Genomic DNA, 21,843 nt, shown 5'->3' with positions numbered 1-21,843 from the left:
TGCTGAGTGTGAATGCAAGGGAGCTGCAGAAATGCGGAATTGCATTTTGTGTCTGCACAAGAGCAAGGTGACTAATTGTACAGAGTGAGAAAGACATCTGGAAGGGTATCTGCAGCAGCTTGTCAGGATGGCCGAGTGGTCTAAGGCGCCAGACTCAAGGAGTGTTAGTCCTTGCTCTGCATCTGGGCTTGTGAATTCTGGTCCCTTCCTAGGGGCGTGGGTTCAAATCCCACTCCTGACATTCTCCACTTTTCCTCAAACAAACCTTCCCACACCCACACAATGCCCCCAAATTTCACAGCTTCTTGGAGAGGAGTCACTCCCCCTTCACAAAGATGGAAGAATCCAACCCCTCGGTTTAAAAGATAAGGCTGAGGCATTTGCAGCAATATTGTGTGAGAGAGGGAGCGTTTATGTGAGTGAGTGTGTTTGTGACAGAGAGAGGGTGAATTTTTATGTGTGTGAGAGAGTGTGCTTGTGTGTGAGAGAGAGAGTGTGTGTGTGAGAGGGAGGGAGAGTGTGTGTGTGTGAGAGAGAGTATTATGTGTGTGAGAGAGTGTGTGTGTGAGTTTGTGTGTGAGAGAGTGTGTGTATATGGGAGAGATAGAGTGTGTTTGTGAGAGTGTGTGTGTGTGTGAGAGAGAGATAAAGTGTATGTGTGAGTGTGAGAGAGAGTGTGTGTGTGAGAGAGAGAGATAGGGTGTGTATATGTGTGTGAGAGAGAGTGAATTTGTATGTGTCTGTGCGAGAGAGACAGAGAGAGCATGAGTCTGTGTGTGAGAGAGAGTGTGTGTCTGTGTGTCTGTGTATGACAGTGTGTGTGAGAGAGAATGTGTGTGAGAGAGAATGTGTGTGAGGGAGAGTGTGTCTGTGAGAGAGAGTGCGTGTGTGTGTGTATGTGAGAGAGAGTGTGTTTGTGTGTGGGTGTGAGAGACAGATAGAGAGTGTGTGAGTGTGTGTGCATGTGAGAGAGAGTGTATATGTGTGTGAGAGAGATTGTGTGCATGTGAGTGTTTGGGTGTGTGTGTGAGAGAGAGAGTGCGTGTGTGTGAGAGAGAGTGTGTGTTTGTGAGAGAGAGTGTGTATGTCTACATGTGTTTGTGTGTGAGAGAGAGAGTGTGTCTGTGAGAGAGTGTATATGTGTGGATAGAGAGAGAGAGCATGTGTGTGTGAGAGAGAGTGTGTGTTTGTGAGAGAGAGAGAGTATGTGTGTGAGAGAGAGTGCATGTGTGTGAGAGAGAGGGTGTGTGTGTGTGTGAGAGAGAGAGAGAGAGTGCGTGTGTGTGAGAAAGAGTGTGTGTGAGGGAGAGAGAGTGTATGTGTGCATGTGAGAGAGTGTGTGTGTTTGTGTGAGAGAGAGAGGAAGAATTTGTTAGTGTGTGTGAGAGAGAGTGTGTGTGTGAGAGAGAGTGTGTGTGAGTTTGTGTGTGAGAGAGTGTGTGTATATGGGAGAGATAGAGTGTGTTTGTGAGAGTGTGTGTGTGCGTGTGTGAGAGAGATAAAGTGTATGTGTGAGTGTGAGAGAGAGTGTGTGTGTGAGAGAGAGAGAGATAGGGTGTGTATATGTGTGTGAGAGAGAGTGAATTTGTATGTGTCTGTGCGAGAGAGACAGAGAGAGCATGAGTCTGTGTGTGAGAGAGAGTGTGTGTCTGTGTGTCTGTGTATGACAGTGTGTGTGAGAGAGAATGTGTGTGAGAGAGAGTGTGTCTGTGAGAGAGAGTGCGTGTGTGTGTGTATGTGAGAGAGAGTGTGTTTGTGTGTGGGTGTGAGAGACAGATAGAGAGTGTGTGAGTGTGTGTGCATGTGAGAGAGAGTGTATATGTGTGTGAGAGAGATTGTGTGTGCATGTGAGTGTTTGGGTGTGTGTGTGAGAGAGAGAGTGCGTGTGTGTGAGAGAGAGTGTGTGTTTGTGAGAGAGAGTGTGTATGTCTACATGTGTTTGTGTGTGAGAGAGAGAGTGTGTCTGTGAGAGAGTGTATATGTGTGGATAGAGAGAGAGAGCATGTGTGTGTGAGAGAGAGTGTGTGTTTGTGAGAGAGAGAGAGTATGTGTGTGAGAGAGAGTGCATGTGTGTGAGAGAGAGGGTGTGTGTGTGTGTGAGAGAGAGAGAGAGAGTGCGTGTGTGTGAGAAAGAGTGTGTGTGAGGGAGAGAGAGTGTATGTGTGCATGTGAGAGAGTGTGTGTGTTTGTGTGAGAGAGAGAGGAAGAATTTGTTAGTGTGTGTGAGAGAGAGTGTGTGTGTGAGAGAGAGTGTGTGTTTGTGTGAGAGAGTGTGTGTGTGAGAGTGTGGGTTTGTGTGAGAGAGAGTGTGTGTGTGTGTGTGTGAGACAGAAAGAGTGTGTGTGTGAGAGAGAGAGAAAGCGCGTGTGTGAGAGAGAGAGTGTGTGTGTATGTGTGAGAGAGAGAAAGAGAGAATTTTTGTGTGTGTGCGTGAGAGAGTGTGTTTTTGTGTGAGTGTGTTTGTGTGTGTGTGAGACAGAAAGAGTATGTGTGTGTGAGAGAGAGTGAGAGAGCGTGAGTGTGTCATGTGAGAGAGTGAGTGTGTGTGAGAGAGTGACAGTGTGTGTGTGATAGTGAGTGTGTGAGAGAGTATGTGCATGTGAGAGAGAGAGTGTGTGTGAGAGAGACAGAAAGAGGGAGAATATGTGTGTGTGAGAGGGAGAGAGTGTGTTTGTGTGTGGGTGTGAGAGACAGATAGAGTGTGTGTGTGCATGTGCATGTGAGAGAGTGAGTGTGTGTGTGTGTGTGTGTGCGAGAGTGAGACTGTGTATGAGGGATTGTTGCTGAGTGTGAATGCAAGGGAGCTGCAGAAATGCGGAATTGCATTTTGTGTCTGCACAAGAGCAAGGTGACTAATTGTACAGAGTGAGAAAGACATCTGGAAGGGCATCTGCAGCAGCTTGTCAGGATGGCCGAGTGGTCTAAGGCGCCAGACTTAAGGAATGTTAGTCCTTGCTCTGCATCTGGGCTTGTGAATTCTGGTCCCTTTCTAGGGGCGTGGGTTCAAATCCCACTCCTGACATTCTCCCCTTTTCCCCAAACAAACCTTCCCACACCCACACACTGCCCCCAAATTTCACAGCTTCTTGGAGAGGAGTCACTCCCCCTTCACAAAGATGGAAGAATCCAACCCCTCGGTTTCAAAGATAAGGCTGAGGCATTTGCAACAATTTTGTGTGAGCGTGTGAGAGAGGGAGCGTTTATGTGAGTGAGTGTGTTTGTGACAGAGAGAGGGCTAATTTTTATGTGTGTGAGAGAGTGTGCTTGTGTGTGAGAGAGAGAGTGTGTGCATGTGAGAGAGTGTGTGTGTGTGTGAGAGAGTGTTTGTGTGTTTGTGTGTGAGAGAGAGAGGAAGAATTTGTTAGTGTGTGTGAGAAAGAGCGTGTGTGTGAGAGAGAGTGTGTGTGTAAGAGAGAGTGTGTGTTTGTGTGAGAGAGTGTGTGTGTGAGAGTGTGGGTTTGTGTGAGAGAGAGAGTGTGTGTGAGAGAGTGTGTGAGAGGGTCTGTGTGAGAGAGTGTGTGTGTGTGTGAGAGGGAGTGTGTGTGTGTGTGTGTGTTAGAGGGTGTGTGAGAGAGAGAGAGTGTGTGTGTGTGAGAGAGAGTGGGTGTCTATGAGGGATTGTTGCTGAGTGTGAATGCAAGGGAGCTGCAGAAATGCGGAATTGCATTTTGTGTCTGCACAAGAGCAAGGTGACTAATTGTACAGAGTGAGAAAGACATCTGGAAGAGCATCTGCAGCAGCTTGTCAGGATGGCCGAGTGGTCTAAGGCGCCAGACTCAAGGAGTGTTAGTCCTTGCTCTGCATCTGGGCTTGTGAATTCTGGTCCTTTCCTAGGGGCGTGGGTTCAAATCCCACTCCTGACATTCTCCACTTTTCCTCAAACAAACCTTCCCACACCCACACAATGCCCCCAAATTTCATAGCTTCTTGGAGAGGAGTCACTCCCCCTTCACAAAGATGGAAGAATCCAACCCCTCGGTTTAAAAGATAAGGCTGAGGCATTTGCAGCAATATTGTGTGAGAGAGGGAGCGTTTATGTGAGTGAGTGTGTTTGTGACAGAGAGAGGGTGAATTTTTATGTGTGTGAGAGAGTGTGCTTGTGTGTGAGAGAGAGAGTGTGTGTGTGAGAGGGAGGGAGAGTGTGTGTGTGTGAGAGAGAGTATTATGTGTGTGAGAGAGTGTGTGTGTGAGTTTGTGTGTGAGAGAATGTGTGTATATGGGAGAGATAGAGTGTGTTTGTGAGAGTGTGTGTGTGTGTGTGTGAGAGAGATAAAGTGTATGTGTGAGTGTGAGAGAGAGTGTGTGTGTGAGAGAGAGAGAGATAGGGTGTGTATATGTGTGTGAGAGAGAGTGAATTTGTATGTGTCTGTGCGAGAGAGACAGAGAGAGCATGAGTCTGTGTGTGAGAGAGAGTGTGTGTCTGTGTGTCTGTGTATGACAGTGTGTGTGAGAGAGAATGTGTGTGAGAGAGAATGTGTGTGAGAGAGAGTGTGTCTGTGAGAGAGAGTGCGTGTGTGTGTGTATGTGAGAGAGAGTGTGTTTGTGTGTGGGTGTGAGAGACAGATAGAGAGTGTGTGAGTGTGTGTGCATGTGAGAGAGAGTGTATATGTGTGTGAGAGAGATTGTGTGTGCATGTGAGTGTTTGGGTGTGTGTGTGAGAGAGAGAGTGCGTGTGTGTGAGAGAGAGTGTGTGTTTGTGAGAGAGAGTGTGTATGTCTACATGTGTTTGTGTGTGAGAGAGAGAGTGTGTCTGTGAGAGAGTGTATATGTGTGGATAGAGAGAGAGAGCATGTGTGTGTGAGAGAGAGTGTGTGTTTGTGAGAGAGAGAGAGTATGTGTGTGAGAGAGAGTGCATGTGTGTGAGAGAGAGGGTGTGTGTGTGTGTGAGAGAGAGAGAGAGAGTGCGTGTGTGTGAGAAAGAGTGTGTGTGAGGGAGAGAGAGTGTATGTGTGCATGTGAGAGAGTGTGTGTGTTTGTGTGAGAGAGAGAGGAAGAATTTGTTAGTGTGTGTGAGAGAGAGTGTGTGTTTGTGAGAGAGAGTGTGTATGTCTACATGTGTTTGTGTGTGAGAGAGAGAGTGTGTCTGTGAGAGAGTGTATATGTGTGGATAGAGAGAGAGATCATGTGTGTGTGAGAGAGAGTGTGTGTTTGTGAGAGAGAGAGTATGTGTGTGAGAGAGAGTGCATGTGTGTGAGAGAGAGGGTGTGTGTGTGTGTGAGAGAGAGAGAGAGAGTGCGTGTGTGTGAGAAAGAGTGTGTGTGAGGGAGAGAGAGTGTATGTGTGCATGTGAGAGAGTGTGTGTGTTTGTGTGAGAGAGAGAGGAAGAATTTGTTAGTGTGTGTGAGAGAGAGTGTGTGTGTGAGAGAGAGTGTGTGTTTGTGTGAGAGAGTGTGTGTGTGAGAGTGTGGGTTTGTGTGAGAGAGTGTGTGTGTGTGTGTGTGAGACAGAAAGAGTGTGTGTGTGAGAGAGAGAGAAAGCACGTGTGTGAGAGAGAGAGTGTGTGTGTATGTGTGAGAGAGAGAAAGAGAGAATTTTTGTGTGTGTGCGTGAGAGAGTGTGTTTTTGTGTGAGTGTGTTTGTGTGTGTGTGAGACAGAAAGAGTATGTGTGTGTGAGAGAGAGTGAGAGAGCGTGAGTGTGTCATGTGAGAGAGTGAGTGTGTGTGAGAGAGTGACAGTGTGTGTGTGATAGTGAGTGTGTGAGAGAGTATGTGCATGTGAGAGAGAGAGTGTGTGTGAGAGAGACAGAAAGAGGGAGAATATGTGTGTGTGAGAGGGAGAGAGTGTGTTTGTGTGTGGGTGTGAGAGACAGATAGAGTGTGTGTGTGCATGTGCATGTGAGAGAGTGAGTGTGTGTTTGTGTGTGTGCGAGAGTGAGACTGTGTATGAGGGATTGTTGCTGAGTGTGAATGCAAGGGAGCTGCAGAAATGCGGAATTGCATTTTGTGTCTGCACAAGAGCAAGGTGACTAATTGTACAGAGTGAGAAAGACATCTGGAAGGGTATCTGCAGCAGCTTGTCAGGATGGCCGAGTGGTCTAAGGCGCCAGACTCAAGGAGTGTTAGTCCTTGCTCTGCATCTGGGCTTGTGAATTCTGGTCCCTTCCTAGGGGCGTGGGTTCAAATCCCACTCCTGACATTCTCCACTTTTCCTCAAACAAACCTTCCCACACCCACACAATGCCCCCAAATTTCACAGCTTCTTGGAGAGGAGTCACTCCCCCTTCACAAAGATGGAAGAATCCAACCCCTCGGTTTAAAAGATAAGGCTGAGGCATTTGCAGCAATATTGTGTGAGAGAGGGAGCGTTTATGTGAGTGAGTGTGTTTGTGACAGAGAGAGGGTGAATTTTTATGTGTGTGAGAGAGTGTGCTTGTGTGTGAGAGAGAGAGTGTGTGTGTGAGAGGGAGGGAGAGTGTGTGTGTGTGAGAGAGAGTATTATGTGTGTGAGAGAGTGTGTGTGTGAGTTTGTGTGTGAGAGAGTGTGTGTATGTGGGAGAGATAGAGTGTGTTTGTGAGAGTGTGTGTGTGTGTGTGTGTGTGAGAGAGATAAAGTGTATGTGTGAGTGTGAGAGAGAGTGTGTGTGTGAGAGAGAGAGATAGGGTGTGTATATGTGTGTGTGTGTGTGAGAGAGAGTGTGTGTTTGTGAGAGAGAGAGAGTATGTGTGTGAGAGAGAGTGCATGTGTGTGAGAGAGAGGGTGTGTGTGTGTGTGAGAGAGAGAGAGAGAGTGCGTGTGTGTGAGAAAGAGTGTGTGTGAGGGAGAGAGAGTGTATGTGTGCATGTGAGAGAGTGTGTGTGTTTGTGTGAGAGAGAGAGGAAGAATTTGTTAGTGTGTGTGAGAGAGAGTGTGTGTGAGAGAGAGTGTGTGTTTGTGTGAGAGAGTGTGTGTGTGAGAGTGTGGGTTTGTGTGAGAGAGAGTGTGTGTGTGTGTGAGACAGAAAGAGTGTGTGTGTGAGAGAGAGTGTGTGTGAGAGAGAGTGTGTGTTTGTGTGAGAGAGTGTGTGTGTGAGAGTGTGGGTTTGTGTGAGAGAGAGTGTGTGTGTGTGTGAGACAGAAAGAGTGTGTGTGTGAGAGAGAGAGAAAGCGCGTGTGTGAGAGAGAGAGTGTGTGTGTATGTGTGAGAGAGAGAAAGAGAGAATTTTTGTGTGTGTGCGTGAGAGAGTGTGTTTTTGTGTGAGTGTGTTTGTGTGTGTGTGAGACAGAAAGAGTATGTGTGTGTGAGAGAGAGTGAGAGAGCGTGAGTGTGTCATGTGAGAGAGTGAGTGTGTGTGAGAGAGTGACAGTGTGTGTGTGATAGTGAGTGTGTGAGAGAGTATGTGCATGTGAGAGAGAGAGTGTGTGTGAGAGAGACAGAAAGAGGGAGAATATGTGTGTGTGAGAGGGAGAGAGTGTGTTTGTGTGTGGGTGTGAGAGACAGATAGAGTGTGTGTGTGCATGTGCATGTGAGAGAGTGAGTGTGTGTGTGTGTGTGTGTGCGAGAGTGAGACTGTGTATGAGGGATTGTTGCTGAGTGTGAATGCAAGGGAGCTGCAGAAATGCGGAATTGCATTTTGTGTCTGCACAAGAGCAAGGTGACTAATTGTACAGAGTGAGAAAGACATCTGGAAGGGCATCTGCAGCAGCTTGTCAGGATGGCCGAGTGGTCTAAGGCGCCAGACTTAAGGAATGTTAGTCCTTGCTCTGCATCTGGGCTTGTGAATTCTGGTCCCTTTCTAGGGGCGTGGGTTCAAATCCCACTCCTGACATTCTCCCCTTTTCCCCAAACAAACCTTCCCACACCCACACACTTCCCCCAAATTTCACAGCTTCTTGGAGAGGAGTCACTCCCCCTTCACAAAGATGGAAGAATCCAACCCCTCCATTTCAAAGATAAGGCTGAGGCATTTGCAACAATTTTGTGTGAGCGTGTGAGAGAGGGAGCGTTTATGTGAGTGAGTGTGTTTGTGACAGAGAGAGGGCTAATTTTTATGTGTGTGAGAGAGTGTGCTTGTGTGTGAGAGAGAGAGTGTGTGCATGTGAGAGAGTGTGTGTGTGTGTGAGAGAGTGTATGTGTGTTTGTGTGTGAGAGAGAGAGGAAGAATTTGTTAGTGTGTGTGAGAAAGAGCGTGTGTGTGAGAGAGAGTGTGTGTGTAAGAGAGAGTGTGTGTTTGTGTGAGTGTGTGTGTGAGAGTGTGGGTTTGTGTGAGAGAGAGAGTGTGTGTGAGAGAGTGTGTGAGAGGGTCTGTGTGAGAGAGTGTGTGTGTGTGTGTGAGAGGGAGTGTGTGTGTCAGTGTGTGTGAGAGGGTGTGTGAGAGAGAGAGAGTGTGTGTGTGTGAGAGAGAGTGGGTGTCTATGAGGGATTGTTGCTGAGTGTGAATGCAAGGGAGCTGCAGAAATGCGGAATTGCATTTTGTGTCTGCACAAGAGCAAGGTGACTAATTGTACAGAGTGAGAAAGACATCTGGAAGGGCATCTGCAGCAGCTTGTCAGGATGGCCGAGTGGTCTAAGGCGCCAGACTCAAGGAGTGTTAGTCCTTGCTCTGCATCTGGGCTTGTGAATTCTGGTCCCTTCCTAGGGGCGTGGGTTCAAATCCCACTCCTGACATTCTCCACTTTTCCTCAAACAAACCTTCCCACACCCACACAATGCCCCCAAATTTCACAGCTTCTTGGAGAGGAGTCACTCCCCCTTCACAAAGATGGAAGAATCCAACCCCTCCGTTTAAAAGATAAGGCTGAGGCATTTGCAGCAATATTGTGTGAGAGAGGGAGCGTTTATGTGAGTGAGTGTGTTTGTGACAGAGAGAGGGTGAATTTTTATGTGTGTGAGAGAGTGTGCTTGTGTGTGAGAGAGAGAGTGTGTGTGTGAGAGGGAGGGAGAGTGTGTGTGTGTGAGAGAGAGTATTATGTGTGTGAGAGAGTGTGTGTGTGAGTTTGTGTGTGAGAGAGTGTGTGTATATGGGAGAGATAGAGTGTGTTTGTGAGAGTGTGTGTGTGCGTGTGTGAGAGAGATAAAGTGTATGTGTGAGTGTGAGAGAGAGTGTGTGTGTGAGAGAGAGAGAGATAGGGTGTGTATATGTGTGTGAGAGAGAGTGAATTTGTATGTGTCTGTGCGAGAGAGACAGAGAGAGCATGAGTCTGTGTGTGAGAGAGAGTGTGTGTCTGTGTGTCTGTGTATGACAGTGTGTGTGAGAGAGAATGTGTGTGAGAGAGAGTGTGTCTGTGAGAGAGAGTGCGTGTGTGTGTGTATGTGAGAGAGAGTGTGTTTGTGTGTGGGTGTGAGAGACAGATAGAGAGTGTGTGAGTGTGTGTGCATGTGAGAGAGAGTGTATATGTGTGTGAGAGAGATTGTGTGTGCATGTGAGTGTTTGGGTGTGTGTGTGAGAGAGAGAGTGCGTGTGTGTGAGAGAGAGTGTGTGTTTGTGAGAGAGAGTGTGTATGTCTACATGTGTTTGTGTGTGAGAGAGAGAGTGTGTCTGTGAGAGAGTGTATATGTGTGGATAGAGAGAGAGAGCATGTGTGTGTGAGAGAGAGTGTGTGTTTGTGAGAGAGAGAGAGTATGTGTGTGAGAGAGAGTGCATGTGTGTGAGAGAGAGGGTGTGTGTGTGTGTGAGAGAGAGAGAGAGAGTGCGTGTGTGTGAGAAAGAGTGTGTGTGAGGGAGAGAGAGTGTATGTGTGCATGTGAGAGAGTGTGTGTGTTTGTGTGAGAGAGAGAGGAAGAATTTGTTAGTGTGTGTGAGAGAGAGTGTGTGTTTGTGAGAGAGAGTGTGTATGTCTACATGTGTTTGTGTGTGAGAGAGAGAGTGTGTCTGTGAGAGAGTGTATATGTGTGGATAGAGAGAGAGATCATGTGTGTGTGAGAGAGAGTGTGTGTTTGTGAGAGAGAGAGAGTATGTGTGTGAGAGAGAGTGCATGTGTGTGAGAGAGAGGGTGTGTGTGTGTGTGAGAGAGAGAGAGAGAGTGCGTGTGTGTGAGAAAGAGTGTGTGTGAGGGAGAGAGAGTGTATGTGTGCATGTGAGAGAGTGTGTGTGTTTGTGTGAGAGAGAGAGGAAGAATTTGTTAGTGTGTGTGAGAGAGAGTGTGTGTGTGAGAGAGAGTGTGTGTTTGTGTGAGAGAGTGTGTGTGTGAGAGTGTGGGTTTGTGTGAGAGAGTGTGTGTGTGTGTGTGTGAGACAGAAAGAGTGTGTGTGTGAGAGAGAGAGAAAGCACGTGTGTGAGAGAGAGAGTGTGTGTGTATGTGTGAGAGAGAGAAAGAGAGAATTTTTGTGTGTGTGCGTGAGAGAGTGTGTTTTTGTGTGAGTGTGTTTGTGTGTGTGTGAGACAGAAAGAGTATGTGTGTGTGAGAGAGAGTGAGAGAGCGTGAGTGTGTCATGTGAGAGAGTGAGTGTGTGTGAGAGAGTGACAGTGTGTGTGTGATAGTGAGTGTGTGAGAGAGTATGTGCATGTGAGAGAGAGAGTGTGTGTGAGAGAGACAGAAAGAGGGAGAATATGTGTGTGTGAGAGGGAGAGAGTGTGTTTGTGTGTGGGTGTGAGAGACAGATAGAGTGTGTGTGTGCATGTGCATGTGAGAGAGTGAGTGTGTGTTTGTGTGTGTGCGAGAGTGAGACTGTGTATGAGGGATTGTTGCTGAGTGTGAATGCAAGGGAGCTGCAGAAATGCGGAATTGCATTTTGTGTCTGCACAAGAGCAAGGTGACTAATTGTACAGAGTGAGAAAGACATCTGGAAGGGTATCTGCAGCAGCTTGTCAGGATGGCCGAGTGGTCTAAGGCGCCAGACTCAAGGAGTGTTAGTCCTTGCTCTGCATCTGGGCTTGTGAATTCTGGTCCCTTCCTAGGGGCGTGGGTTCAAATCCCACTCCTGACATTCTCCACTTTTCCTCAAACAAACCTTCCCACACCCACACAATGCCCCCAAATTTCACAGCTTCTTGGAGAGGAGTCACTCCCCCTTCACAAAGATGGAAGAATCCAACCCCTCGGTTTAAAAGATAAGGCTGAGGCATTTGCAGCAATATTGTGTGAGAGAGGGAGCGTTTATGTGAGTGAGTGTGTTTGTGACAGAGAGAGGGTGAATTTTTATGTGTGTGAGAGAGTGTGCTTGTGTGTGAGAGAGAGAGTGTGTGTGTGAGAGGGAGGGAGAGTGTGTGTGTGTGAGAGAGAGTATTATGTGTGTGAGAGAGTGTGTGTGTGAGTTTGTGTGTGAGAGAGTGTGTGTATATGGGAGAGATAGAGTGTGTTTGTGAGAGTGTGTGTGTGTGTGAGAGAGAGATAAAGTGTATGTGTGAGTGTGAGAGAGAGTGTGTGTGTGAGAGAGAGAGATAGGGTGTGTATATGTGTGTGAGAGAGAGTGAATTTGTATGTGTCTGTGCGAGAGAGACAGAGAGAGCATGAGTCTGTGTGTGAGAGAGAGTGTGTGTCTGTGTGTCTGTGTATGACAGTGTGTGTGAGAGAGAATGTGTGTGAGAGAGAATGTGTGTGAGGGAGAGTGTGTCTGTGAGAGAGAGTGCGTGTGTGTGTGTATGTGAGAGAGAGTGTGTTTGTGTGTGGGTGTGAGAGACAGATAGAGAGTGTGTGAGTGTGTGTGCATGTGAGAGAGAGTGTATATGTGTGTGAGAGAGATTGTGTGCATGTGAGTGTTTGGGTGTGTGTGTGAGAGAGAGAGTGCGTGTGTGTGAGAGAGAGTGTGTGTTTGTGAGAGAGAGTGTGTATGTCTACATGTGTTTGTGTGTGAGAGAGAGAGTGTGTCTGTGAGAGAGTGTATATGTGTGGATAGAGAGAGAGAGCATGTGTGTGTGAGAGAGAGTGTGTGTTTGTGAGAGAGAGAGAGTATGTGTGTGAGAGAGAGTGCATGTGTGTGAGAGAGAGGGTGTGTGTGTGTGTGAGAGAGAGAGAGAGAGTGCGTGTGTGTGAGAAAGAGTGTGTGTGAGGGAGAGAGAGTGTATGTGTGCATGTGAGAGAGTGTGTGTGTTTGTGTGAGAGAGAGAGGAAGAATTTGTTAGTGTGTGTGAGAGAGAGTGTGTGTGAGAGAGAGTGTGTGTTTGTGTGAGAGAGTGTGTGTGTGAGAGTGTGGGTTTGTGTGAGAGAGAGTGTGTGTGTGTGTGAGACAGAAAGAGTGTGTGTGTGAGAGAGAGTGTGTGTGAGAGAGAGTGTGTGTTTGTGTGAGAGAGTGTGTGTGTGAGAGTGTGGGTTTGTGTGAGAGAGAGTGTGTGTGTGTGTGAGACAGAAAGAGTGTGTGTGTGAGAGAGAGAGAAAGCGCGTGTGTGAGAGAGAGAGTGTGTGTGTATGTGTGAGAGAGAGAAAGAGAGAATTTTTGTGTGTGTGCGTGAGAGAGTGTGTTTTTGTGTGAGTGTGTTTGTGTGTGTGTGAGACAGAAAGAGTATGTGTGTGTGAGAGAGAGTGAGAGAGCGTGAGTGTGTCATGTGAGAGAGTGAGTGTGTGTGAGAGAGTGACAGTGTGTGTGTGATAGTGAGTGTGTGAGAGAGTATGTGCATGTGAGAGAGAGAGTGTGTGTGAGAGAGACAGAAAGAGGGAGAATATGTGTGTGTGAGAGGGAGAGAGTGTGTTTGTGTGTGGGTGTGAGAGACAGATAGAGTGTGTGTGTGCATGTGCATGTGAGAGAGTGAGTGTGTGTGTGTGTGTGTGTGCGAGAGTGAGACTGTGTATGAGGGATTGTTGCTGAGTGTGAATGCAAGGGAGCTGCAGAAATGCGGAATTGCATTTTGTGTCTGCACAAGAGCAAGGTGACTAATTGTACAGAGTGAGAAAGACATCTGGAAGGGCATCTGCAGCAGCTTGTCAGGATGGCCGAGTGGTCTAAGGCGCCAGCCTTAAGGAATGTTAGTCCTTGCTCTGCATCTGGGCTTGTGAATTCTGGTCCCTTTCTAGGGGCGTGGGTTCAAATCCCACTCCTGACATTCTCCCCTTTTCCCCAAACAAACCTTCCCACACCCACACACTGCCCCCAAATTTCACAGCTTCTTGGAGAGGAGTCACTCCCCCTTCACAAAGATGGAAGAATCCAACCCCTCCATTTCAAAGATAAGGCTGAGGCATTTGCAACAATTTTGTGTGAGCGTGTGAGAGAGGGAGCGTTTATGTGAGTGAGTGTGTTTGTGACAGAGAGAGGGCTAATTTTTATGTGTGTGAGAGAGTGTGCTTGTGTGTGAGAGAGAGAGTGTGTGCATGTGAGAGAGTGTGTGTGTGTGTGAGAGAGTGTATGTGTGTTTGTGTGTGAGAGAGAGAGGAAGAATTTGTTAGTGTGTGTGAGAAAGAGCGTGTGTGTGAGAGAGAGTGTGTGTGTAAGAGAGAGTGTGTGTTTGTGTGAGTGTGTGTGTGAGAGTGTGGGTTTGTGTGAGAGAGAGAGTGTGTGTGAGAGAGTGTGTGAGAGGGTCTGTGTGAGAGAGTGTGTGTGTGTGTGTGAGAGGGAGTGTGTGTGTCAGTGTGTGTGAGAGGGTGTGTGAGAGAGAGAGAGTGTGTGTGTGTGAGAGAGAGTGGGTGTCTATGAGGGATTGTTGCTGAGTGTGAATGCAAGGGAGCTGCAGAAATGCGGAATTGCATTTTGTGTCTGCACAAGAGCAAGGTGACTAATTGTACAGAGTGAGAAAGACATCTGGAAGGGCATCTGCAGCAGCTTGTCAGGATGGCCGAGTGGTCTAAGGCGCCAGACTCAAGGAGTGTTAGTCCTTGCTCTGCATCTGGGCTTGTGAATTCTGGTCCCTTCCTAGGGGCGTGGGTTCAAATCCCACTCCTGACATTCTCCACTTTTCCTCAAACAAACCTTCCCACACCCACACAATGCCCCCAAATTTCACAGCTTCTTGGAGAGGAGTCACTCCCCCTTCACAAAGATGGAAGAATCCAACCCCTCCGTTTAAAAGATAAGGCTGAGGCATTTGCAGCAATATTGTGTGAGAGAGGGAGCGTTTATGTGAGTGAGTGTGTTTGTGACAGAGAGAGGGTGAATTTTTATGTGTGTGAGAGAGTGTGCTTGTGTGTGAGAGAGAGAGTGTGTGTGTGAGAGGGAGGGAGAGTGTGTGTGTGTGAGAGAGAGTATTATGTGTGTGAGAGAGTGTGTGTGTGAGTTTGTGTGTGAGAGAGTGTGTGTATATGGGAGAGATAGAGTGTGTTTGTGAGAGTGTGTGTGTGCGTGTGTGAGAGAGATAAAGTGTATGTGTGAGTGTGAGAGAGAGTGTGTGTGTGAGAGAGAGAGAGATAGGGTGTGTATATGTGTGTGAGAGAGAGTGAATTTGTATGTGTCTGTGCGAGAGAGACAGAGAGAGCATGAGTCTGTGTGTGAGAGAGAGTGTGTGTCTGTGTGTCTGTGTATGACAGTGTGTGTGAGAGAGAATGTGTGTGAGAGAGAGTGTGTCTGTGAGAGAGAGTGCGTGTGTGTGTGTATGTGAGAGAGAGTGTGTTTGTGTGTGGGTGTGAGAGACAGATAGAGAGTGTGTGAGTGTGTGTGCATGTGAGAGAGAGTGTATATGTGTGTGAGAGAGATTGTGTGTGCATGTGAGTGTTTGGGTGTGTGTGTGAGAGAGAGAGTGCGTGTGTGTGAGAGAGAGTGTGTGTTTGTGAGAGAGAGTGTGTATGTCTACATGTGTTTGTGTGTGAGAGAGAGAGTGTGTCTGTGAGAGAGTGTATATGTGTGGATAGAGAGAGAGAGCATGTGTGTGTGAGAGAGAGTGTGTGTTTGTGAGAGAGAGAGAGTATGTGTGTGAGAGAGAGTGCATGTGTGTGAGAGAGAGGGTGTGTGTGTGTGTGAGAGAGAGAGAGAGAGTGCGTGTGTGTGAGAAAGAGTGTGTGTGAGGGAGAGAGAGTGTATGTGTGCATGTGAGAGAGTGTGTGTGTTTGTGTGAGAGAGAGAGGAAGAATTTGTTAGTGTGTGTGAGAGAGAGTGTGTGTTTGTGAGAGAGAGTGTGTATGTCTACATGTGTTTGTGTGTGAGAGAGAGAGTGTGTCTGTGAGAGAGTGTATATGTGTGGATAGAGAGAGAGATCATGTGTGTGTGAGAGAGAGTGTGTGTTTGTGAGAGAGAGAGAGTATGTGTGTGAGAGAGAGTGCATGTGTGTGAGAGAGAGGGTGTGTGTGTGTGTGAGAGAGAGAGAGAGAGTGCGTGTGTGTGAGAAAGAGTGTGTGTGAGGGAGAGAGAGTGTATGTGTGCATGTGAGAGAGTGTGTGTGTTTGTGTGAGAGAGAGAGGAAGAATTTGTTAGTGTGTGTGAGAGAGAGTGTGTGTGTGAGAGAGAGTGTGTGTTTGTGTGAGAGAGTGTGTGTGTGAGAGTGTGGGTTTGTGTGAGAGAGTGTGTGTGTGTGTGTGTGAGACAGAAAGAGTGTGTGTGTGAGAGAGAGAGAAAGCACGTGTGTGAGAGAGAGAGTGTGTGTGTATGTGTGAGAGAGAGAAAGAGAGAATTTTTGTGTGTGTGCGTGAGAGAGTGTGTTTTTGTGTGAGTGTGTTTGTGTGTGTGTGAGACAGAAAGAGTATGTGTGTGTGAGAGAGAGTGAGAGAGCGTGAGTGTGTCATGTGAGAGAGTGAGTGTGTGTGAGAGAGTGACAGTGTGTGTGTGATAGTGAGTGTGTGAGAGAGTATGTGCATGTGAGAGAGAGAGTGTGTGTGAGAGAGACAGAAAGAGGGAGAATATGTGTGTGTGAGAGGGAGAGAGTGTGTTTGTGTGTGGGTGTGAGAGACAGATAGAGTGTGTGTGTGCATGTGCATGTGAGAGAGTGAGTGTGTGTTTGTGTGTGTGCGAGAGTGAGACTGTGTATGAGGGATTGTTGCTGAGTGTGAATGCAAGGGAGCTGCAGAAATGCGGAATTGCATTTTGTGTCTGCACAAGAGCAAGGTGACTAATTGTACAGAGTGAGAAAGACATCTGGAAGGGTATCTGCAGCAGCTTGTCAGGATGGCCGAGTGGTCTAAGGCGCCAGACTCAAGGAGTGTTAGTCCTTGCTCTGCATCTGGGCTTGTGAATTCTGGTCCCTTCCTAGGGGCGTGGGTTCAAATCCCACTCCTGACATTCTCCACTTTTCCTCAAACAAACCTTCCCACACCCACACAATGCCCCCAAATTTCACAGCTTCTTGGAGAGGAGTCACTCCCCCTTCACAAAGATGGAAGAATCCAACCCCTCGGTTTAAAAGATAAGGCTGAGGCATTTGCAGCAATATTGTGTGAGAGAGGGAGCGTTTATGTGAGTGAGTGTGTTTGTGACAGAGAGAGGGTGAATTTTTATGTGTGTGAGAGAGTGTGCTTGTGTGTGAGAGAGAGAGTGTGTGTGTGAGAGGGAGGGAGAGTGTGTGTGTGTGAGAGAGAGTATTATGTGTGTGAGAGAGTGTGTGTGTGAGTTTGTGTGTGAGAGAGTGTGTGTATATGGGAGAGATAGAGTGTGTTTGTGAGAGTGTGTGTGTGTGTGAGAGAGAGATAAAGTGTATGTGTGAGTGTGAGAGAGAGTGTGTGTGTGAGAGAGAGAGATAGGGTGTGTATATGTGTGTGAGAGAGAGTGAATTTGTATGTGTCTGTGCGAGAGAGACAGAGAGAGCATGAGTCTGTGTGTGAGAGAGAGTGTGTGTCTGTGTGTCTGTGTATGACAGTGTGTGTGAGAGAGAATGTGTGTGAGAGAGAATGTGTGTGAGGGAGAGTGTGTCTGTGAGAGAGAGTGCGTGTGTGTGTGTATGTGAGAGAGAGTGTGTTTGTGTGTGGGTGTGAGAGACAGATAGAGAGTGTGTGAGTGTGTGTGCATGTGAGAGAGAGTGTATATGTGTGTGAGAGAGATTGTGTGCATGTGAGTGTTTGGGTGTGTGTGTGAGAGAGAGAGTGCGTGTGTGTGAGAGAGAGTGTGTGTTTGTGAGAGAGAGTGTGTATGTCTACATGTGTTTGTGTGTGAGAGAGAGAGTGTGTCTGTGAGAGAGTGTATATGTGTGGATAGAGAGAGAGAGCATGTGTGTGTGAGAGAGAGTGTGTGTTTGTGAGAGAGAGAGAGTATGTGTGTGAGAGAGAGTGCATGTGTGTGAGAGAGAGGGTGTGTGTGTGTGTGAGAGAGAGAGAGAGAGTGCGTGTGTGTGAGAAAGAGTGTGTGTGAGGGAGAGAGAGTGTATGTGTGCATGTGAGAGAGTGTGTGTGTTTGTGTGAGAGAGAGAGGAAGAATTTGTTAGTGTGTGTGAGAGAGAGTGTGTGTGAGAGAGAGTGTGTGTTTGTGTGAGAGAGTGTGTGTGTGAGAGTGTGGGTTTGTGTGAGAGAGAGTGTGTGTGTGTGTGAGACAGAAAGAGTGTGTGTGTGAGAGAGAGTGTGTGTGAGAGAGAGTGTGTGTTTGTGTGAGAGAGTGTGTGTGTGAGAGTGTGGGTTTGTGTGAGAGAGAGTGTGTGTGTGTGTGAGACAGAAAGAGTGTGTGTGTGAGAGAGAGAGAAAGCGCGTGTGTGAGAGAGAGAGTGTGTGTGTATGTGTGAGAGAGAGAAAGAGAGAATTTTTGTGTGTGTGCGTGAGAGAGTGTGTTTTTGTGTGAGTGTGTTTGTGTGTGTGTGAGACAGAAAGAGTATGTGTGTGTGAGAGAGAGTGAGAGAGCGTGAGTGTGTCATGTGAGAGAGTGAGTGTGTGTGAGAGAGTGACAGTGTGTGTGTGATAGTGAGTGTGTGAGAGAGTATGTGCATGTGAGAGAGAGAGTGTGTGTGAGAGAGACAGAAAGAGGGAGAATATGTGTGTGTGAGAGGGAGAGAGTGTGTTTGTGTGTGGGTGTGAGAGACAGATAGAGTGTGTGTGTGCATGTGCATGTGAGAGAGTGAGTGTGTGTGTGTGTGTGTGTGCGAGAGTGAGACTGTGTATGAGGGATTGTTGCTGAGTGTGAATGCAAGGGAGCTGCAGAAATGCGGAATTGCATTTTGTGTCTGCACAAGAGCAAGGTGACTAATTGTACAGAGTGAGAAAGACATCTGGAAGGGCATCTGCAGCAGCTTGTCAGGATGGCCGAGTGGTCTAAGGCGCCAGCCTTAAGGAATGTTAGTCCTTGCTCTGCATCTGGGCTTGTGAATTCTGGTCCCTTTCTAGGGGCGTGGGTTCAAATCCCACTCCTGACATTCTCCCCTTTTCCCCAAACAAACCTTCCCACACCCACACACTTCCCCCAAATTTCACAGCTTCTTGGAGAGGAGTCACTCCCCCTTCACAAAGATGGAAGAATCCAACCCCTCCATTTCAAAGATAAGGCTGAGGCATTTGCAACAATTTTGTGTGAGCGTGTGAGAGAGGGAGCGTTTATGTGAGTGAGTGTGTTTGTGACAGAGAGAGGGCTAATTTTTATGTGTGTGAGAGAGTGTGCTTGTGTGTGAGAGAGAGAGTGTGTGCATGTGAGAGAGTGTGTGTGTGTGTGAGAGAGTGTATGTGTGTTTGTGTGTGAGAGAGAGAGGAAGAATTTGTTAGTGTGTGTGAGAAAGAGCGTGTGTGTGAGAGAGAGTGTGTGTGTAAGAGAGAGTGTGTGTTTGTGTGAGTGTGTGTGTGAGAGTGTGGGTTTGTGTGAGAGAGAGAGTGTGTGTGAGAGAGTGTGTGAGAGGGTCTGTGTGAGAGAGTGTGTGTGTGTGTGTGAGAGGGAGTGTGTGTGTCAGTGTGTGTGAGAGGGTGTGTGAGAGAGAGAGAGTGTGTGTGTGTGAGAGAGAGTGGGTGTCTATGAGGGATTGTTGCTGAGTGTGAATGCAAGGGAGCTGCAGAAATGCGGAATTGCATTTTGTGTCTGCACAAGAGCAAGGTGACTAATTGTACAGAGTGAGAAAGACATCTGGAAGGGCATCTGCAGCAGCTTGTCAGGATGGCCGAGTGGTCTAAGGCGCCAGACTCAAGGAGTGTTAGTCCTTGCTCTGCATCTGGGCTTGTGAATTCTGGTCCCTTCCTAGGGGCGTGGGTTCAAATCCCACTCCTGACATTCTCCACTTTTCCTCAAACAAACCTTCCCACACCCACACAATGCCCCCAAATTTCACAGCTTCTTGGAGAGGAGTCACTCCCCCTTCACAAAGATGGAAGAATCCAACCCCTCCGTTTAAAAGATAAGGCTGAGGCATTTGCAGCAATATTGTGTGAGAGAGGGAGCGTTTATGTGAGTGAGTGTGTTTGTGACAGAGAGAGGGTGAATTTTTATGTGTGTGAGAGAGTGTGCTTGTGTGTGAGAGAGAGAGTGTGTGTGTGAGAGGGAGGGAGAGTGTGTGTGTGTGAGAGAGAGTATTATGTGTGTGAGAGAGTGTGTGTGTGAGTTTGTGTGTGAGAGAGTGTGTGTATATGGGAGAGATAGAGTGTGTTTGTGAGAGTGTGTGTGTGCGTGTGTGAGAGAGATAAAGTGTATGTGTGAGTGTGAGAGAGAGTGTGTGTGTGAGAGAGAGAGAGATAGGGTGTGTATATGTGTGTGAGAGAGAGTGAATTTGTATGTGTCTGTGCGAGAGAGACAGAGAGAGCATGAGTCTGTGTGTGAGAGAGAGTGTGTGTCTGTGTGTCTGTGTATGACAGTGTGTGTGAGAGAGAATGTGTGTGAGAGAGAGTGTGTCTGTGAGAGAGAGTGCGTGTGTGTGTGTATGTGAGAGAGAGTGTGTTTGTGTGTGGGTGTGAGAGACAGATAGAGAGTGTGTGAGTGTGTGTGCATGTGAGAGAGAGTGTATATGTGTGTGAGAGAGATTGTGTGTGCATGTGAGTGTTTGGGTGTGTGTGTGAGAGAGAGAGTGCGTGTGTGTGAGAGAGAGTGTGTGTTTGTGAGAGAGAGTGTGTATGTCTACATGTGTTTGTGTGTGAGAGAGAGAGTGTGTCTGTGAGAGAGTGTATATGTGTGGATAGAGAGAGAGAGCATGTGTGTGTGAGAGAGAGTGTGTGTTTGTGAGAGAGAGAGAGTATGTGTGTGAGAGAGAGTGCATGTGTGTGAGAGAGAGGGTGTGTGTGTGTGTGAGAGAGAGAGAGAGAGTGCGTGTGTGTGAGAAAGAGTGTGTGTGAGGGAGAGAGAGTGTATGTGTGCATGTGAGAGAGTGTGTGTGTTTGTGTGAGAGAGAGAGGAAGAATTTGTTAGTGTGTGTGAGAGAGAGTGTGTGTGTGAGAGAGAGTGTGTGTTTGTGTGAGAGAGTGTGTGTGTGAGAGTGTGGGTTTGTGTGAGAGAGAGTGTGTGTGTGTGTGTGTGAGACAGAAAGAGTGTGTGTGTGAGAGAGAGAGAAAGCGCGTGTGTGAGAGAGAGAGTGTGTGTGTATGTGTGAGAGAGAGAAAGAGAGAATTTTTGTGTGTGTGCGTGAGAGAGTGTGTTTTTGTGTGAGTGTGTTTGTGTGTGTGTGAGACAGAAAGAGTATGTGTGTGTGAGAGAGAGTGAGAGAGCGTGAGTGTGTCATGTGAGAGAGTGAGTGTGTGTGAGAGAGTGACAGTGTGTGTGTGATAGTGAGTGTGTGAGAGAGTATGTGCATGTGAGAGAGAGAGTGTGTGTGAGAGAGACAGAAAGAGGGAGAATATGTGTGTGTGAGAGGGAGAGAGTGTGTTTGTGTGTGGGTGTGAGAGACAGATAGAGTGTGTGTGTGCATGTGCATGTGAGAGAGTGAGTGTGTGTGTGTGTGTGTGTGCGAGAGTGAGACTGTGTATGAGGGATTGTTGCTGAGTGTGAATGCAAGGGAGCTGCAGAAATGCGGAATTGCATTTTGTGTCTGCACAAGAGCAAGGTGACTAATTGTACAGAGTGAGAAAGACATCTGGAAGGGCATCTGCAGCAGCTTGTCAGGATGGCCGAGTGGTCTAAGGCGCCAGACTTAAGGAATGTTAGTCCTTGCTCTGCATCTGGGCTTGTGAATTCTGGTCCCTTTCTAGGGGCGTGGGTTCAAATCCCACTCCTGACATTCTCCCCTTTTCCCCAAACAAACCTTCCCACACCCACACACTGCCCCCAAATTTCACAGCTTCTTGGAGAGGAGTCACTCCCCCTTCACAAAGATGGAAGAATCCAACCCCTCGGTTTCAAAGATAAGGCTGAGGCATTTGCAACAATTTTGTGTGAGCGTGTGAGAGAGGGAGCGTTTATGTGAGTGAGTGTGTTTGTGACAGAGAGAGGGCTAATTTTTATGTGTGTGAGAGAGTGTGCTTGTGTGTGAGAGAGAGAGTGTGTGCATGTGAGAGAGTGTGTGTGTGTGTGAGAGAGTGTTTGTGTGTTTGTGTGTGAGAGAGAGAGGAAGAATTTGTTAGTGTGTGTGAGAAAGAGCGTGTGTGTGAGAGAGAGTGTGTGTGTAAGAGAGAGTGTGTGTTTGTGTGAGAGAGTGTGTGTGTGAGAGTGTGGGTTTGTGTGAGAGAGAGAGTGTGTGTGAGAGAGTGTGTGAGAGGGTCTGTGTGAGAGAGTGTGTGTGTGTGTGAGAGGGAGTGTGTGTGTGTGTGTGTGTTAGAGGGTGTGTGAGAGAGAGAGAGTGTGTGTGTGTGAGAGAGAGTGGGTGTCTATGAGGGATTGTTGCTGAGTGTGAATGCAAGGGAGCTGCAGAAATGCGGAATTGCATTTTGTGTCTGCACAAGAGCAAGGTGACTAATTGTACAGAGTGAGAAAGACATCTGGAAGAGCATCTGCAGCAGCTTGTCAGGATGGCCGAGTGGTCTAAGGCGCCAGACTCAAGGAGTGTTAGTCCTTGCTCTGCATCTGGGCTTGTGAATTCTGGTCCCTTCCTAGGGGCGTGGGTTCAAATCCCACTCCTGACATTCTCCACTTTTCCTCAAACAAACCTTCCCACACCCACACAATGCCCCCAAATTTCATAGCTTCTTGGAGAGGAGTCACTCCCCCTTCACAAAGATGGAAGAATCCAACCCCTCCGTTTAAAAGATAAGGCTGAGGCATTTGCAGCAATATTGTGTGAGAGAGGGAGCGTTTATGTGAGTGAGTGTGTTTGT

The 21,843-nt window shown here is 47.7% G+C and overlaps 14 non-coding genes across 14 annotated transcripts; all 14 read left to right on the top strand.

The window, feature by feature from the left end:
* The first annotated feature begins 121 nt into the window (after nucleotides 1–121).
* trnal-caa (transfer RNA leucine (anticodon CAA)) lies at nucleotides 122–241 on the top strand. Its single transcript has 2 exons — nucleotides 122–159; nucleotides 196–241. It is a non-coding gene; the product is annotated as a tRNA-Leu (tRNA).
* A 2,661-nt stretch (nucleotides 242–2,902) lies between these two features.
* trnal-uaa (transfer RNA leucine (anticodon UAA)) lies at nucleotides 2,903–3,022 on the top strand. Its single transcript has 2 exons — nucleotides 2,903–2,940; nucleotides 2,977–3,022. It is a non-coding gene; the product is annotated as a tRNA-Leu (tRNA).
* Nucleotides 3,023–3,743: 721 nt separating this feature from the next.
* On the top strand, nucleotides 3,744–3,863 carry trnal-caa (transfer RNA leucine (anticodon CAA)). The gene is made up of 2 exons: nucleotides 3,744–3,781; nucleotides 3,818–3,863. It is a non-coding gene; the product is annotated as a tRNA-Leu (tRNA).
* A 2,153-nt stretch (nucleotides 3,864–6,016) lies between these two features.
* trnal-caa (transfer RNA leucine (anticodon CAA)) lies at nucleotides 6,017–6,136 on the top strand. Its single transcript has 2 exons — nucleotides 6,017–6,054; nucleotides 6,091–6,136. It is a non-coding gene; the product is annotated as a tRNA-Leu (tRNA).
* A 1,489-nt stretch (nucleotides 6,137–7,625) lies between these two features.
* On the top strand, nucleotides 7,626–7,745 carry trnal-uaa (transfer RNA leucine (anticodon UAA)). Its single transcript has 2 exons — nucleotides 7,626–7,663; nucleotides 7,700–7,745. It is a non-coding gene; the product is annotated as a tRNA-Leu (tRNA).
* Nucleotides 7,746–8,464: 719 nt separating this feature from the next.
* On the top strand, nucleotides 8,465–8,584 carry trnal-caa (transfer RNA leucine (anticodon CAA)). The gene is made up of 2 exons: nucleotides 8,465–8,502; nucleotides 8,539–8,584. It is a non-coding gene; the product is annotated as a tRNA-Leu (tRNA).
* A 2,139-nt stretch (nucleotides 8,585–10,723) lies between these two features.
* On the top strand, nucleotides 10,724–10,843 carry trnal-caa (transfer RNA leucine (anticodon CAA)). Its single transcript has 2 exons — nucleotides 10,724–10,761; nucleotides 10,798–10,843. It is a non-coding gene; the product is annotated as a tRNA-Leu (tRNA).
* A 1,930-nt stretch (nucleotides 10,844–12,773) lies between these two features.
* Nucleotides 12,774–12,893, top strand: trnal-uaa (transfer RNA leucine (anticodon UAA)). Its single transcript has 2 exons — nucleotides 12,774–12,811; nucleotides 12,848–12,893. It is a non-coding gene; the product is annotated as a tRNA-Leu (tRNA).
* A 719-nt stretch (nucleotides 12,894–13,612) lies between these two features.
* Nucleotides 13,613–13,732, top strand: trnal-caa (transfer RNA leucine (anticodon CAA)). The gene is made up of 2 exons: nucleotides 13,613–13,650; nucleotides 13,687–13,732. It is a non-coding gene; the product is annotated as a tRNA-Leu (tRNA).
* Nucleotides 13,733–15,871: 2,139 nt separating this feature from the next.
* Nucleotides 15,872–15,991, top strand: trnal-caa (transfer RNA leucine (anticodon CAA)). The gene is made up of 2 exons: nucleotides 15,872–15,909; nucleotides 15,946–15,991. It is a non-coding gene; the product is annotated as a tRNA-Leu (tRNA).
* Nucleotides 15,992–17,921: 1,930 nt separating this feature from the next.
* trnal-uaa (transfer RNA leucine (anticodon UAA)) lies at nucleotides 17,922–18,041 on the top strand. Its single transcript has 2 exons — nucleotides 17,922–17,959; nucleotides 17,996–18,041. It is a non-coding gene; the product is annotated as a tRNA-Leu (tRNA).
* A 719-nt stretch (nucleotides 18,042–18,760) lies between these two features.
* Nucleotides 18,761–18,880, top strand: trnal-caa (transfer RNA leucine (anticodon CAA)). The gene is made up of 2 exons: nucleotides 18,761–18,798; nucleotides 18,835–18,880. It is a non-coding gene; the product is annotated as a tRNA-Leu (tRNA).
* A 1,810-nt stretch (nucleotides 18,881–20,690) lies between these two features.
* On the top strand, nucleotides 20,691–20,810 carry trnal-uaa (transfer RNA leucine (anticodon UAA)). Its single transcript has 2 exons — nucleotides 20,691–20,728; nucleotides 20,765–20,810. It is a non-coding gene; the product is annotated as a tRNA-Leu (tRNA).
* A 721-nt stretch (nucleotides 20,811–21,531) lies between these two features.
* trnal-caa (transfer RNA leucine (anticodon CAA)) lies at nucleotides 21,532–21,651 on the top strand. The gene is made up of 2 exons: nucleotides 21,532–21,569; nucleotides 21,606–21,651. It is a non-coding gene; the product is annotated as a tRNA-Leu (tRNA).
* The last annotated feature ends 192 nt before the right edge of the window (nucleotides 21,652–21,843 follow it).

Source organism: Chiloscyllium plagiosum, unplaced genomic scaffold, assembly GCF_037043375.1.
Source record: "Chiloscyllium plagiosum isolate Xiang-an unplaced genomic scaffold, Cpla_swu_hap1 HiC_scaffold_24, whole genome shotgun sequence".
Taxonomy (NCBI): Eukaryota; Metazoa; Chordata; class Chondrichthyes; order Orectolobiformes; family Hemiscylliidae; genus Chiloscyllium; species Chiloscyllium plagiosum.
The sequence above is the reverse complement of the archived record's forward strand: the minus strand, read 5'-3'. Positions and strand labels throughout refer to the sequence as shown.